This window comes from Apis cerana, linkage group LG14 (genome assembly GCF_029169275.1).
Source record: "Apis cerana isolate GH-2021 linkage group LG14, AcerK_1.0, whole genome shotgun sequence".
NCBI lineage: Eukaryota > Metazoa > Arthropoda > Insecta > Hymenoptera > Apidae > Apis > Apis cerana.
In genome coordinates this window covers 4,214,472-4,233,138 of record NC_083865.1, presented here as the reverse complement: position 1 = coordinate 4,233,138, position 18,667 = coordinate 4,214,472, and the positions used below count along the sequence as shown (strand labels likewise).

At 27.6% G+C, this 18,667-nt stretch overlaps 1 long non-coding RNA gene across 5 annotated transcripts in view; it reads left to right on the top strand.

Moving 5' to 3' along the window:
* Window positions 1-17,280, top strand: part of LOC133667312 (uncharacterized) — a 41,763-nt gene extending 24,483 nt beyond the window's left edge. For 3 of the 5 annotated variants that reach the window (XR_009832684.1, XR_009832685.1, XR_009832686.1), the window contains 7 exons: window positions 581-627; window positions 2,725-2,861; window positions 3,901-4,015; window positions 9,533-9,579; window positions 11,669-11,805; window positions 12,858-13,563; window positions 13,649-14,062. This is a non-coding gene — a long non-coding RNA (uncharacterized LOC133667312). Of the gene's footprint in view, window positions 1-580; window positions 628-2,724; window positions 2,862-3,900; window positions 4,605-4,689; window positions 5,809-9,532; window positions 9,580-11,668; window positions 11,806-12,857; window positions 13,564-13,648; window positions 14,063-17,149 lie in introns of those variants that run through there. The other 2 variants (XR_009832687.1, XR_009832689.1) reach the window with 2 other exon arrangements.
* The last annotated feature ends 1,387 nt before the right edge of the window (window positions 17,281-18,667 follow it).

Genomic DNA, 18,667 nt, shown 5'->3' with positions numbered 1-18,667 from the left:
TGTATTAAGAAAATTTTTATATGGATAGATTCCTAAATCTTTGAATGAGGAAGGTACTACTTTTAGATTTAGGAATAAAGTGATTGAAATAAGGATTTAGTTAGTATATAGTAAGTAGAAACTAGGAAAATAGGAGGTTTAAATGAGACTTGATCTTGAAGATTATATGTTAAATTTCCTTTAGGACTATGTTAAATCATATTTATGATTTAACATATTAATATATTTCTAAATTGAGTTGTTAAAATTTTTATATTGAAAAGTATCAAAAAGCAGTAAATAGATTGCTTGTAGAATTGCTGTTATAGAAGATAAAATATATTTGCAAATGCATGCTTAATAATGCTGGTAATGATGATTGATATTGAAAGTGATGATGATTAATAAAATAAGTATAATTCTATGTGAAATGCATATCACTCTTTTTTTTTTTTTCGCTTTCAAACTTCGTAATATATTAATATTTTATATATTTATACTCATAATAATATAAAATATTGATGTATGTACGAATGTATTTGTGTATTTGTGTTTCATGTACATTTGTATTAGCGATTAAGATTTAATTCAAGTTTTTTAGTTTCAGAATTAGCTTTTTCTTGAGATTCGCAACAACCCTCCAAGTTGGTAAGACTTAGAAATCATCATTATTTACTACATAATTTATTTTTGTATCCTTGATACAAGTATAAATTTTATAGTAAATAATATGGAAAAATAAATATATAAATAATTTAAAATGTGCATAAATAAATAAAACAATAAGTGTAAAAAAAAGATGAAATATTTAAATAATTAAATAACTAAAATGATAAATATATACATGATTCTTAGTTTTCATTCTTGTTCACTTATGTATGCATCAAGTCATTTATATGTATTTACTATTTTAGTTATTTAATTATTTATATATATATTTATTCATCCATTTGACTAGCTCCTATTTCATTTTGCTTTGTTAAATTAAAATTTGCTTTTATACATTTTGCTTTGTTTAATTACATATTCTTAAAATTATTGATATCTTTATTCCTTTGGTTATATAATTATTTATATATTTAATAATTTTTTTATTTATTTGTATTATTTGTATATTGATTTATTTGTATATTTTTTTTATCAAATTTATGTACACATTACATAAATTTATTTATTAATCCTTTTAATTATTTAATTGCTTTTATGTTTATGTTCACTCATTTGTCTGTCTATGTGATTAATATTTAGACCTTTATATTTTGTTCATTTATTTATTTATTTGCCCATTGCTTCATTTATTCAGTTATTTGTACATTTTTTTACTGATTTATTCATAAATTTTTTGTTTTATTCATTTATATATTTTTGACATTTATGCATGCACCCAATTATTTAATATATATTTATCTTTTATTTATGCAGTTATTAATATTTTTATTCATTCTTTTATAGATTAATTTGTCTATTGATTTACTTACAGATTTGTCCATTTGTTTTGTTCATTTATTTTGAAATGAATGCTCAAATGCTCAAATGCATGAAATGATGTATATATTTCTTACTTTAATTTAATAATTTATAATTATTATTTGACTAAAGACTTTTGAACTCTATGCCCAATTCTTTTTTGTTTTATTCACTTGTATATACATCAACATATTTATAAGAATCCTTTTATTTATTCATTTCTTTATTCATTCATGATTTATATCTACTTATACTTACCTTTATGTAGATTTGTAGATTAATTATAAAATAATATAATTGAAACACATTGATATATAAACAATTAAATAAATGAAACAGTGAACAAATAATTTGATGCATACATACATTATAATTATAATATATTAACAATCTAAGAAGTATTAACAAATCTAAGAAGTCTTTAAATGAATCATTAGCAAGTTAATGAATATAAGTAAATCAGTATGTAATAAGTAAATCAGTAGAGTAGAGAGAATAAATAAATTTATGATGCATATGATATAAATGAAGAAAAGTCTCCAATAAAGTCTAGAAATAAATCATTGAATGAATAAAATGAATGAATAAATCTGTAAGTAATTAAGTAAATAAATAATTTGAGATATAAATGAACATAAGAAAAAAATTTAGAAACGAGACACTGTTTAAATGAATTAATGAATATATAAGTAATACACAATGATATTAATAAGTAAATATATAGGGTAGGGATATAATGATGATAATTAAATAAATAAATTAATAAATAGAAATTGAAATATATAATTTACTTAAATGAATGAGACAAGAACGTTTACAAGAAATTTATTATATATATATATATATATAAACATACAAAATATATATATAAAATATATTATATATATATATATATATATATATATATATATATATATATATATATATATATATATATATATATATATATGTAAAAAAAGAAACAAACGAATAAATAAATATATAAATGGATAAAGATTAAATAAATAAATGATTTCATGTAAAAAAATGTACAAATAAATCATTGGACAAATATATCGATAATGTCGGTAATAATCGATAAATCGATTATTAGTAAATAAATTATATAATGGAAAATGTACGAATAGAGGAATGATATTAATAATCAATTAATTAAAATTTAATAATACAAATAAATTAATAATATATATTTTTAATATTGTTAATTAAAAAATTAAAATATATCATGCAATATTTCAATTTTCCATACGATTTCGATTATCGAAATAATATCGATAGGATCGATATAATCGAGTTCCGTTACCAGCCAATGAGAGAGCTTCTTGGCGAAATTTGGCGCGCAGCGTCAGTCTTCAGTGGAAAGTGAACAAGTGAGGACGTGTGACCGCTGCCGGCTTGGAAAATTCTACTGCGCAGTAAGTAATTTTGATCAAATTCTGCTACGAATTTATAAATTATTATTATTTTCGTTCATTTAATCATCCTTTTATTATTTTGAGTGTCGAAATTAATTGATATTTTGAGTTTTTTTTGTGTTTTCGATCATTGAATACCGGTAATTCGTGTTTCGTCGAGACGAGATTCGAATAGACTTGTTGCTTCACTTTCGTCTACTTTTCCTACGCATTCGTTTTACGATTTTGATTGCCATTTGAAAGAATTATCGATTTTCGGGATAATTTGAAAGAAAAAATGATTTGTAGTGTGCATATATTACGATATACGGTTTACGGTTTACGGTTTACGGTTTACGATTGATTTTAATGTTTCGTAACTTTCGACAAATAAATTTATTAGAATAAATTTATTAGAATAAATTTATTTAGAATAAATTTCTATAATTTTTCGACATATTGTAAGAAACGAAAGGAAGACAACAATTTTACTTCATATCGGTTATATACGTATATATATTATATCGGTGATCATATTTCGTTTCTAAATGCGTCTCTTTGTAACGTTTATGTAGTTTTTCTGTTTTGTTGTTATGATGGTCGAAGCTGATAAAATGTGTGTTCATAACATAGCTTTTCTAAGAAATTAGGTGTTTGTATTTTTTGCCACGCTCGACATGTTTCGACAGGCTTCGACAGGCTTCGACAAGTTTCGACAGGTTTCGACTCGCGCATCTCCCCCCACCCCCACCTCTCCCCGCGAAAATTCGTTAACCGAAATTGTGCTAACCGTCTTTGTGTATCCATATTCGTATTAGAAACTTCACTTTTTCTTTTAATTTGTTTGCTGCGTAGTACGTACATATTTTTTCTTAATCATCCTATCATTCCTATCATTACTATTCAATAAATACGCGATTATTATTATTATTATTACTTGGCAATCTTTTGAATTAAAATTTATGCTTTGATCGTTGCTTCATTTTTATTTGTGACCGATTAATTTCATAGATTTCACGTGTATATTTGAAAAATCTCGTTTTCTTTTGTAATCTTTCAGATTATTACCAGATTATTACTGGGCCGATATATTGGTCGGGAAGGCGGGAAAAATTCCAACATGGACGCCATTGTACTTTTTCAAAGAGAAAAGTATGATTTTTCGCTCGTGCATTGTATGTATTTATTCTTTATTCATTCGATCGTTATTATTTGATATACTTTGTCATTACGTAAACGTGTATTTTATCCTATATGTATAATGAACATTCATCATAATTATTAATAGTTTTGCATTAAATTTGATATGATCGTTCCATTTTAAATGTTTTTATTCATGAAAAAAAATGGATAATAATCGATTCAGAGTTTTAATAAAAACGTTAATTCTTTCCGAAACAAATGTTGGATAGAAAGAAAAAATATTTTGCTTCTTTTTCTATAGATTCCACGCGCCCCCCTCCCACTCATTACTAATACAACTTTATTTCCAGAGAATTTTTGTGATCGCGCGCAATGCGATCGGTAGATTCAGTGTTTGCTTCGTAATAGTTTTTTAGAGTATTTAGAGCACAATAGCTCTAATTAAATTACTATAATTATTCGCGAAACTAGAGTCAGTGCTTGTTCGCCGCTTCTATTTGAAATCGACGCGTTAGTAGTTTTTATTTTTATTTTTTTATTTTTTGAAATTTTATTCGTTTTCGGTACAGGGTAGAATCAGTGTTCCTCGAGGAATAGGGCGGTCATCCATCACGCGAAGAGGTAATTGTTTTTATACATTTTCTATTCGCTTCGACTTTTTCAAATAATCAGAATTTTAATGAGAGTGTTTCATGTTTGGTTACAGTTCTCCCTTCCTCGTGATGACTATTTGGCGATGACATCTTGGGCCACGACAATGCAGATTCTTCGCATCTATTGGTGAGTCGCATGCATTTATGTTCCTCCGGTCATTCAATCATGTCGTAGGACGAAAGGTCCGTATCGACACGGATGACTGGTTGTATACGTAGAATTTTGCACGAGCACAGTGACCACGGGTATTTATTATACTCGTGAATAGTAACATTTTTCTTGTATTTTATTTATTAGATCAGGATAGATCTTCTTGCACGTCGCGTTTTTGTAAAGATGATATTGATAGTTAATTTTAATATTAAACAACACGTTAATTATGAATATATAGAATGATATGAATAATTAGTAGTTTGATTGATCTATGATTGATTTATTTATTTTCTCTACGATTATTTGTAAAATGAATGAACATATATTTATGAATATTGTTACAAATATTATTTACGAATAAAAATTAAGATTCAAATAAGTGAGAAATAATGAAATGAATTCAAAATTGTGAAGAAGTCGGATACCATCCGACTTCGTTACAATATCAATATAAAAATATGAATTATTACACAATTATACAATAATACAATTGATAGTGGATATTATCGTTATGGTGTATGGTTATAGATATGGTAATAAACAATTTATATAATAATTTTATTTTTTTCCATTTCATCGTAATATTTAATTACTTGATATTTATTTTTAAACTTAAGTATGATTCTAAATGTAAAAATATTTATTTTTTCCGTAAGAGAATATGTGAAATATTACGTGCAAGAAGATACTTCGCGACAGGTAGATTTCTGAATCTAAACAAGAAGTTTTTGCGCTAGTTTTATGTTTTCGAAAACATGTTTGGATAAAGAGATCGCCTGAGGTTATTTTCATTGAAATTCTTTTTAGAGTCAATTATTTTCTATTATTAATTGTCATACGTAAATTTAATATAGTCAATTTTTATAATATATCAAAAATAAATTTCTTCTTTATTCTATATTTCAATATTTTTGCTTGCTAAAATTAATAAGAAAATTCATAAAGTTTACAAAGAGAATTTATTAAAGTTTGAAATAAAGCAAATGAGCAAATCTAAGAGAGTGAGAAAGTGAGAAAACATTAGTCCGTTAGATGTACTAATAATTTTTTTTAGCTCAGGATTTTCAGGTTTAATCCTTTCCGTGTTCTTTGCCAGGATCTCACTCACGTGCCCAGGTGTTACTTGGGTGAGAGAGAGGCGAAGGGCATGATGATTTTAGTTCATAAGCTAATAAAAATCTTTCAGCGATTGACGATGCGTTAGTGTATCGTGCACGACGTATTTTCCACATTTTGTGTGTGTGGTTAGGCTGTGGAATTGCGTCGTTCAATAGTTATTCTATACGATTTACGTTATTCTATACGATATAACTCGAGATATTTAACATATTTATTATCGATTAATCTCGTTACAATTCGCAACATCCACAAATAATATTACCCACAATATTGGATTTTTTACTTTGAAATTACAACAAATTTGATTTGATATGATAAAAGGCATATTTTTTGTTAACAAATATTGACAATTAAAATAGAGATATACACATTCAGAGATATTTTCATGACATTTGACGCAATGATCGCTAGCCATCGTCAATCGATTTCAGGAAAATGGTACGTAAAGTTAGAGTATGAAAGTAGTGTGCCAAGCTCGGGTGTCGGAGGCGTCCCGGGACGTTTTCCCTAGTGTAGGATTTTGCGCCCGAGTATTATGCGTGAGAATCGTTGAATGAGTGTGTTGGTGCGCCTGTTTTGCTATTTTTAAATATAGGGCTAGGTAGGATAGGTAGCATACTTTCTGGTGTGTATGTTAATTATAAGTAGGTAGGGCCGGGCAGGTTGTCACAGTCTCTGATCGGGTAGGCGCGTTTTCGCGTGACAATCTGTTTCAGGAAATAAAATTTGAAGAATCGAGAGTGAAGCCGGTTGAAACGAGTGGAGCATGCCACTCGTTTTTGGCTTTGCTCATCGATTTTCGAATTTCCGCGGTCGCGGTCGCGAAAGATTTCGAAACGAACGTTGAGCTCGAGATTCTGCACACGTACGATGGACGATCATTAAGATCGTTAATCAATTCATGTGCACTCAGTTTCCGCGATTTAGACTTTTTTTTCTTTTTTTCTTTGATTAGTGCGATTAGTGAATCTCGAGCCTAGATTTAAGTTTCAGCGGGCATTGCGCCCGAAGGAGGAAGACCGAAGAGGCCCGACAAACTGTCACGAAGAGGGCTGCAACGAATGGCTTCTCATTTTTTGGTTCTTGTTTGGGTCCAAAGAATGGGAAGTCATTGTTACTATTTTGTCACTGTGCTCGTTTAGTAGTATGTAGTAATTGTTGTTGTATCGTTTGGCCGTTTTGCATGCCGGCCCATCATTAAGATCCAGTCATCATGGGCATCGCGTTTTTATTAGTGTTGCGATTGATTAATAACGGGTTGAATTAGAGTCCTTTATTACATATGTTGCTTTATAAAATGAGAATCGCGTTTGCATTATAAGATATGAATTATAAGATATCGCGATTTTTTTTTGCTATGAATTGTATAAATTTCTTATAAAGTAAAATTTATATCTTTGTGATTAAGATTCTTTATTTCTGATCACTAATAATAATAATTTATAGTCAGAATTAACGATTTCCATAGTTTTAAAATATTTGTTTTAAAATATAGTTTGTTTTAAAATATAGCGTTGCGTTGATAAATAATCGCGTTTGTTCAAGTAGTGTTGCGAATATTGAATGCCCAAATTTCTTTCACTGGAATTGTGGAAGAACTCACGTTCCTGTTCCTGAATCACCTTAAGTGGCTAAAGAAGCTACAAGGGTGATTATACAATGGTAATCAATAAGGAGACCATTGGATTTTTCTTGAATCATTCTTTATTAGTGTTGCGTTGTTTAAATTTGAGTGCGTAGAGTAACGTTGCGTAAATATAATCGATTGTTTCCGGGATTTTTCCATATCTTTGTTTTTTTTTTTTTTTTTTTTAAGTATAAATTAATTAATATTGCAAGCATAAGAAAGCACTCATCGCGATTGATTTAAAAAATTTGTTATTTTATTAAAAAATATATTATTTTATTAGTGTTGCGATAGAAAATGAATATTCCACTCGCGGTTTGTTGTTCGATTCATATCGAGTGGAAAATATTTTTATTTTAGTAGTCCTTCTGGCTGCTATATTCTTTTATTTTTCAGCACCCCTTATCACGTTCCTCGCAGAAAATGTTACTGTAATATTTGTTTTTCTCTTTGACGAAGAGAATCATTGAAATTTCGAATTAATATTGTTTTTATGAAATTATGAATTTCTTGAAGTCAATAATGTTGAATGTTCGTTATATTTATCATTTTATATAATTATATTACGAATTTTTCCAAAAAAATTACAATATTTGTTTGGAATATTTTTTATACCATTATGCTAATCCTTTATTTGAGTTTGTTTCAGGTCCATATCAATTCTAGGAGAGCAGTTATTTATTTCAAGAAAATTTTGTATCATCGATTAATAAATAATTATATGTTACTAATTATTTATAATTTGATTCGTTTCAGGACCTATTAATGAAATCAATCAATCATCACTCATAATAAACATTTTACATAATGTTTCTCTCTTTTTTTTCGGTTATGTTTATTTTTAAATAGAAGGGGCCCCTAAACAAATCATTTAGATAGATAGATTTTTGTATAGATAGGTAGTACCTTCCTTTAAAACAGAGAGAAATGCATTTAGATTCTGTGTTGATAGGGATGGTGTCATAAGGTGTGACTCTGTAATTAATTGGAAAGGTATGATTGTATTTTATTAGATTCTTTGGATAGGTAGGGACGGTGTGACTCTGCAATTAATTGGAAGGATATAACCGTATTTTATTAGATTCTTTGGATATTGTTTGCATGGTGTGATAGGGTGTGAGTCTATAATGAATTGGAAAGGTATAACTGTATTTCATAAAATTATATTCTATGTAGGTAGGGATGATGTGATAGGGTGTGAGTCTGAGTAATAAAATGGAAAATTATATAGTTGTATTTTGTAAAATTAGATTCTGTGTAGGTAGGGATCGTGTGAGTCTGTATTGAATTGGAAAGAAACTGTATTTTATAAAATTTTGTACTAATCTTTTATAAACATTCTTATTTATTTCAGAGATCAAAGTGTGGTGGAATCAACAATGATATATTATATTTATATTTCGTACAATCCTTAATCTTAATTGTATTAAGAAAATTTTTATATGGATAGATTCCCTAAATCTTTGAATGAGGAAGGTACTACTTTTAGATTTAGGAATAAAGTGATTGAAATAAGGATTTAGTTAGTATATAGTAAGTAGAAACTAGGAAAATAGGAGGTTTAAATGAGACTTGATCTTGAAGATTATATGTTAAATTTCCTTTAGGACTATGTTAAATCATATTTATGATTTAACATATTAATATATTTCTAAATTGAGTTGTTAAAATTTTTATATTGAAAAGTATCAAAAAGCAGTAAATAGATTGCTTGTAGAATTGCTGTTATAGAAGATAAAATATATTTGCAAATGCATGCTTAATAATGCTGGTAATGATGATTGATATTGAAAGTGATGATGATTAATAAAATAAGTATAATTCTATGTGAAATGCATTTCACTCTTTTTTCGCTTTCAAACTTCGTAATATATTAATATTTTATATATTTATACTCATAATAATATAAAATATTGATGTATGTACGAATGTATTTGTGTATTTGTGTTTCATGTACATTTGTATTAGCGATTAAGATTTAATTCAAGTTTTTTAGTTTCAGAATTAGCTTTTTCTTGAGATTCGCAACAACCCTCCAAGTTGGTAAGACTTAGAAATCATCATTATTTACTACATAATTTATTTTTGTATCCTTGATACAAGTATAAATTTTATAGTAAATAATATGGAAAAAATAAATATATAAATAATTTAAAATGTGCATAAATAAATAAAACAATAAGTGTAAAAAAAAGATGAAATATTTAAATAATTAAATAACTAAAATGATAAATATATACATGATTCTTAGTTTTCATTCTTGTTCACTTATGTATGCATCAAGTCATTTATATGTATTTACTATTTTAGTTATTTAATTATTTATATATATATTTATTCATCCATTTGACTAGCTCCTATTTCATTTTGCTTTGTTAAATTAAAATTTGCTTTTATACATTTTGCTTTGTTTAATTACATATTCTTAAAATTATTGATATCTTTATTCCTTTGGTTATATAATTATTTATATATTTAATAATTTTTTTATTTATTTGTATTATTTGTATATTGATTTATTTGTATATTTTTTTTATCAAATTTATGTACACATTACATAAATTTATTTATTAATCCTTTTAATTATTTAATTGCTTTTATGTTTATGTTCACTCATTTGTCTGTCTATGTGATTAATATTTAAACCTTTATATTTTGTTCATTTATTTATTTATTTGCCCATTGCTTCATTTATTCAGTTATTTGTACATGTTGTTACTGATTTATTCATAAATTTTTTTGTTTTATTCATTTATATATTTTTGACATTTATGCATGCACCCAATTATTTAATATATATTTATCTTTTATTTATGCAGTTATTAATATTTTTATTCATTCTTTTATAGATTAATTTGTCTATTGATTTACTTACAGATTTGTCCATTTGTTTTGTTCATTTATTTTGAAATGAATGCTCAAATGCTCAAATGCATGAAATGATGTATATATTTCTTACTTTAATTTAATAATTTATAATTATTATTTGACTAAAGACTTTTGAACTCTATGCCCAATTCTTTTTTGTTTTATTCACTTGTATATACATCAACATATTTATAAGAATCCTTTTATTTATTCATTTCTTTATTCATTCATGATTTATATCTACTTATACTTACCTTTATGTAGATTTGTAGATTAATTATAAAATAATATAATTGAAACACATTGATATATAAACAATTAAATAAATGAAACAGTGAACAAATAATTTGATGCATACATACATTATAATTATAATATATTAACAATCTAAGAAGTATTAACAAATCTAAGAAGTCTTTAAATGAATCATTAGCAAGTTAATGAATATAAGTAAATCAGTATGTAATAAGTAAATCAGTAGAGTAATAAATAAATTTATGATGCATATGATATAAATGAAGAAAAGTCTAGAAATAAATCATTGAATAAAATGAATGAATAAATCTGTAAGTAATTAAGTAAATAAATAATTTGAGATATAAATGAACATAAGAAAAAAATTTAGAAACGAGACACTGTTTAAATGAATTAATGAATATATAAGTAATACACAATGATATTAATAAGTAAATATATAGGGTAGGGATATAATGATGATAATTAAATAAATAAATTAATAAATAGAAATTGAAATATATAATTTACTTAAATGAATGAGACAAGAACGTTTACAAGAAATTTATTATATATATATATATATATATATATATAAAAATATATATATATTTAAAAATTATTTATATATATATTTATATATATATATATAATATTTTATATATATATAAAAAAATATATATATATATATAATATATATGTAAAAAAAGAAACAAACGAATAAATAAATATATAAATGGATAAAGATTAAATAAATAAATGATTTGATGTAAAAAAATGTACAAATAAATCATTGGACAAATATATCGATAATGTCGGTAATAATCGATAAATCGATTATTAGTAAATAAATTATATAATGGAAAATGTACGAATAGAGGAATGATATTAATAATCAATTAATTAAAATTTAATAATACAAATAAATTAATAATATATATTTTTAATATTGTTAATTAAAAAAATTAAAATATATCATGCAATATTTCAATTTTCCATACGATTTCGATTATCGAAATAATATCGATAGGATCGATATAATCGAGTTCCGTTACCAGCCAATGAGAGAGCTTCTTGGCGAAATTTGGCGCGCAGCGTCAGTCTTCAGTGGAAAGTGAACAAGTGAGGACGTGTGACCGCTGCCGGCTTGGAAAATTCTACTGCGCAGTAAGTAATTTTGATCAAATTCTGCTACGAATTTATAAATTATTATTATTTTCGTTCATTTAATCATCCTTTTATTATTTTGAGTGTCGAAATTAATTGATATTTTGAGTTTTTTTTGTGTTTTCGATCATTGAATACCGGTAATTCGTGTTTCGTCGAGACGAGATTCGAATAGACTTGTTGCTTCACTTTCGTCTACTTTTCCTACGCATTCGTTTTACGATTTTGATTGCCATTTGAAAGAATTATCGATTTTCGGGATAATTTGAAAGAAAAAATGATTTGTAGTGTGCATATATTACGATATACGGTTTACGGTTTACGGTTTACGGTTTACGGTTTACGATTGATTTTAATGTTTCGTAACTTTCGACAAATAAATTTATTAGAATAAATTTATTAGAATAAATTTATTTAGAATAAATTTCTATAATTTTTCGACATATTGTAAGAAACGAAAGGAAGACAACAATTTTACTTCATATCGGTTATATACGTATATATATTATATCGGTGATCATATTTCGTTTCTAAATGCGTCTCTTTGTAACGTTTATGTAGTTTTTCTGTTTTGTTGTTATGATGGTCGAAGCTGATAAAATAAAATGTGTGTTCATAACATAGCTTTTCTAAGAAATTAGGTGTTTGTATTTTTTGCCACGCTCGACATGTTTCGACAGGCTTCGACAGGCTTCGACAAGTTTCGACAGGTTTCGACTCGCGCATCTCCCCCCACCCCCACCTCTCCCCGCGAAAATTCGTTAACCGAAATTGTGCTAACCGTCTTTGTGTATCCATATTCGTATTAGAAACTTCACTTTTTCTTTTAATTTGTTTGCTGCGTAGTACGTACATATTTTTTCTTAATCATCCTATCATTCCTATCATTACTATTCAATAAATACGCGATTATTATTATTATTATTACTTGGCAATCTTTTGAATTAAAATTTATGCTTTGATCGTTGCTTCATTTTTTATTTGTGACCGATTAATTTCATAGATTTCACGTGTATATTTGAAAAATCTCGTTTTCTTTTGTAATCTTTCAGATTATTACCAGATTATTACTGGGCCGATATATTGGTCGGGAAGGCGGGAAAAATTCCAACATGGACGCCATTGTACTTTTTCAAAGAGAAAAGTATGATTTTTCGCTCGTGCATTGTATGTATTTATTCTTTATTCATTCGATCGTTATTATTTGATATACTTTGTCATTACGTAAACGTGTATTTTATCCTATATGTATAATGAACATTCATCATAATTATTAATAGTTTTGCATTAAATTTGATATGATCGTTCCATTTTAAATGTTTTTATTCATGAAAAAAAATGGATAATAATCGATTCAGAGTTTTAATAAAAACGTTAATTCTTTCCGAAACAAATGTTGGATAGAAAGAAAAAATATTTTGCTTCTTTTTCTATAGATTCCACGCGCCCCCCTCCCACTCATTACTAATACAACTTTATTTCCAGAGAATTTTTGTGATCGCGCGCAATGCGATCGGTAGATTCAGTGTTTGCTTCGTAATAGTTTTTTAGAGTATTTAGAGCACAATAGCTCTAATTAAATTACTATAATTATTCGCGAAACTAGAGTCAGTGCTTGTTCGCCGCTTCTATTTGAAATCGACGCGTTAGTAGTTTTTATTTTTATTTTTTTTATTTTTTTGAAATTTTATTCGTTTTCGGTACAGGGTAGAATCAGTGTTCCTCGAGGAATAGGGCGGTCATCCATCACGCGAAGAGGTAATTGTTTTTATACATTTTCTATTCGCTTCGACTTTTTCAAATAATCAGAATTTTAATGAGAGTGTTTCATGTTTGGTTACAGTTCTCCCTTCCTCGTGATGACTATTTGGCGATGACATCTTGGGCCACGACAATGCAGATTCTTCGCATCTATTGGTGAGTCGCATGCATTTATGTTCCTCCGGTCATTCAATCATGTCGTAGGACGAAAGGTCCGTATCGACACGGATGACTGGTTGTATACGTAGAATTTTGCACGAGCACAGTGACCACGGGTATTTATTATACTCGTGAATAGTAACATTTTTCTTGTATTTTATTTATTAGATCAGGATAGATCTTCTTGCACGTCGCGTTTTTGTAAAGATGATATTGATAGTTAATTTTAATATTAAACAACACGTTAATTATGAATATATAGAATGATATGAATAATTAGTAGTTTGATTGATCTATGATTGATTTATTTATTTTCTCTACGATTATTTGTAAAATGAATGAACATATATTTATGAATATTGTTACAAATATTATTTACGAATAAAAATTAAGATTCAAATAAGTGAGAAATAATGAAATGAATTCAAAATTGTGAAGAAGTCGGATACCATCCGACTTCGTTACAATATCAATATAAAAATATGAATTATTACACAATTATACAATAATACAATTGATAGTGGATATTATCGTTATGGTGTATGGTTATAGATATGGTAATAAACAATTTATATAATAATTTTATTTTTTTCCATTTCATCGTAATATTTAATTACTTGATATTTATTTTTAAACTTAAGTATGATTCTAAATGTAAAAATATTTATTTTTTCCGTAAGAGAATATGTGAAATATTACGTGCAAGAAGATACTTCGCGACAGGTAGATTTCTGAATCTAAACAAGAAGTTTTTGCGCTAGTTTTATGTTTTCGAAAACATGTTTGGATAAAGAGATCGCCTGAGGTTATTTTCATTGAAATTCTTTTAGAGTCAATTATTTTCTATTATTAATTGTCATACGTAAATTTAATATAGTCAATTTTTATAATATATCAAAAATAAATTTCTTCTTTATTCTATATTTCAATATTTTTGCTTGCTAAAATTAATAAGAAAATTCATAAAGTTTACAAAGAGAATTTATTAAAGTTTGAAATAAAGCAAATGAGCAAATCTAAGAGAGTGAGAAAGTGAGAAAACATTAGTCCGTTAGATGTACTAATAATTTTTTTTAGCTCAGGATTTTCAGGTTTAATCCTTTCCGTGTTCTTTGCCAGGATCTCACTCACGTGCCCAGGTGTTACTTGGGTGAGAGAGAGGCGAAGGGCATGATGATTTTAGTTCATAAGCTAATAAAAATCTTTCAGCGATTGACGATGCGTTAGTGTATCGTGCACGACGTATTTTCCACATTTTGTGTGTGTGGTTAGGCTGTGGAATTGCGTCGTTCAATAGTTATTCTATACGATTTACGTTATTCTATACGATATAACTCGAGATATTTAACATATTTATTATCGATTAATCTCGTTACAATTCGCAACATCCACAAATAATATTACCCACAATATTGGATTTTTTACTTTGAAATTACAACAAATTTGATTTGATATGATAAAAGGCATATTTTTTTGTTAACAAATATTGACAATTAAAATAGAGATATACACATTCAGAGATATTTTCATGACATTTGACGCAATGATCGCTAGCCATCGTCAATCGATTTCAGGAAAATGGTACGTAAAGTTAGAGTATGAAAGTAGTGTGCCAAGCTCGGGTGTCGGAGGCGTCCCGGGACGTTTTCCCTAGTGTAGGATTTTGCGCCCGAGTATTATGCGTGAGAATCGTTGAATGAGTGTGTTGGTGCGCCTGTTTTGCTATTTTTTAAATATAGGGCTAGGTAGGATAGGTAGCATACTTTCTGGTGTGTATGTTAATTATAAGTAGGTAGGGCCGGGCAGGTTGTCACAGTCTCTGATCGGGTAGGCGCGTTTTCGCGTGACAATCTGTTTCAGGAAATAAAATTTGAAGAATCGAGAGTGAAGCCGGTTGAAACGAGTGGAGCATGCCACTCGTTTTTGGCTTTGCTCATCGATTTTTCGAATTTCCGCGGTCGCGGTCGCGAAAGATTTCGAAACGAACGTTGAGCTCGAGATTCTGCACACGTACGATGGACGATCATTAAGATCGTTAATCAATTCATGTGCACTCAGTTTCCGCGATTTAGACTTTTTTCTTTTTTTTCTTTGATTAGTGCGATTAGTGAATCTCGAGCCTAGATTTAAGTTTCAGCGGGCATTGCGCCCGAAGGAGGAAGACCGAAGAGGCCCGACAAACTGTCACGAAGAGGGCTGCAACGAATGGCTTCTCATTTTTTGGTTCTTGTTTGGGTCCAAAGAATGGGAAGTCATTGTTACTATTTTGTCACTGTGCTCGTTTAGTAGTATGTAGTAATTGTTGTTGTATCGTTTGGCCGTTTTGCATGCCGGCCCATCATTAAGATCCAGTCATCATGGGCATCGCGTTTTTATTAGTGTTGCGATTGATTAATAACGGGTTGAATTAGAGTCCTTTATTACATATGTTGCTTTATAAAATGAGAATCGCGTTTGCATTATAAGATATGAATTATAAGATATCGCGATTTTTTTTTTTTGCTATGAATTGTATAAATTTCTTATAAAGTAAAATTTATATCTTTGTGATTAAGATTCTTTATTTCTGATCACTAATAATAATAATTTATAGTCAGAATTAACGATTTCCATAGTTTTAAAATATTTGTTTTAAAATATAGTTTGTTTTAAAATATAGCGTTGCGTTGATAAATAATCGCGTTTGTTCAAGTAGTGTTGCGAATATTGAATGCCCAAATTTCTTTCACTGGAATTGTGGAAGAACTCACGTTCCTGTTCCTGAATCACCTTAAGTGGCTAAAGAAGCTACAAGGGTGATTATACAATGGTAATCAATAAGGAGACCATTGGATTTTTCTTGAATCATTCTTTATTAGTGTTGCGTTGTTTAAATTTGAGTGCGTAGAGTAACGTTGCGTAAATATAATCGATTGTTTCCGGGATTTTTCCATATCTTTGTTTTTTTTTTTTTTTTTTTTTAAGTATAAATTAATTAATATTGCAAGCATAAGAAAGCACTCATCGCGATTGATTTAAAAAATTTGTTATTTTATTAAAAAATATATTATTTTATTAGTGTTGCGATACAAAATGAATATTCCACTCGCGGTTTGTTGTTCGATTCATATCGAGTGGAAAATATTTTTATTTTAGTAGTCCTTCTGGCTGCTATATTCTTTTATTTTTCAGCACCCCTTATCACGTTCCTCGCAGAAAATGTTACTGTAATATTTGTTTTTCTCTTTGACGAAGAGAATCATTGAAATTTCGAATTAATATTGTTTTTATGAAATTATGAATTTCTTGAAGTCAATAATGTTGAATGTTCGTTATATTTATCATTTTATATAATTATATTACGAATTTTTCCAAAAAAATTACAATATTTGTTTGGAATATTTTTTATACCATTATGCTAATCCTTTATTTGAGTTTGTTTCAGGTCCATATCAATTCTAGGAGAGCAGTTATTTATTTCAAGAAAATTTTGTATCATCGATTAATAAATAATTATATGTTACTAATTATTTATAATTTGATTCGTTTCAGGACCTATTAATGAAATCAATCAATCATCACTCATAATAAACATTTTACATAATGTTTCTCTCTTTTTCGGTTATGTTTATTTTTAAATAGAAGGGGCCCCTAAACAAATCATTTAGATAGATAGATTTTTGTATAGATAGGTAGTACCTTCCTTTAAAACAGAGAGAAATGCATTTAGATTCTGTGTTGATAGGGATGGTGTCATAAGGTGTGACTCTGTAATTAATTGGAAAGGTATGATTGTATTTTATTAGATTCTTTGGATAGGTAGGGACGGTGTGACTCTGCAATTAATTGGAAGGATATAACCGTATTTTATTAGATTCTTTGGATATTGTTTGCATGGTGTGATAGGGTGTGAGTCTATAATGAATTGGAAAGGTATAACTGTATTTCATAAAATTATATTCTATGTAGGTAGGGATGATGTGATAGGGTGTGAGTCTGAGTAATAAAATGGAAAATTATATAGTTGTATTTTGTAAAATTAGATTCTGTGTAGGTAGGGATCGTGTGAGTCTGTATTGAATTGGAAAGAAACTGTATTTTATAAAATTTTGTACTAATCTTTTATAAACATTCTTATTTATTTCAGAGATCAAAGTGTGGTGGAATCAACAATGATATATTATATTTATATTTCGTACAATCCTTAATCTTAATTGTATTAAGAAAATTTTTATATGGATAGATTCCCTAAATCTTTGAATGAGGAAGGTACTACTTTTAGATTTAGGAATAAAGTGATTGAAATAAGGATTTAGTTAGTATATAGTAAGTAGAAACTAGGAAAATAGGAGGTTTAAATGAGACTTGATCTTGAAGATTATATGTTAAATTTCCTTTAGGACTATGTTAAATCATATTTATGATTTAACATATTAATATATTTCTAAATTGAGTTGTTAAAATTTTTATATTGAAAAGTATCAAAAAGCAGTAAATAGATTGCTTGTAGAATTGCTGTTATAGAAGATAAAATATATTTGCAAATGCATGCTTAATAATGCTGGTAATGATGATTGATATTGAAAGTGATGATGATTAATAAAATAAGTATAATTCTATGTGAAATGCATTTCACTCTTTTTTTTTTTTTCGCTTTCAAACTTCGTAATATATTAATATTTTATATATTTATACTCATAATAATATAAAATATTGATGTATGTACGAATGTATTTGTGTATTTGTGTTTCATGTACATTTGTATTAGCGATTAAGATTTAATTCAGGTTTTGTTTTCAGGTTTAGCTTTTCGGTTTTCCTTGATTTTCCTTTTGCTGTTTGTTTTGTATTACGGTCAGAGATTGAACGTTTTGCAAATTTACATCAAAAGGAATATTTATTATTGATTTTGAATAAATTTTTGCTTAATGGAGGGTGGATGGGACCGTGGATAGGGTGGGTC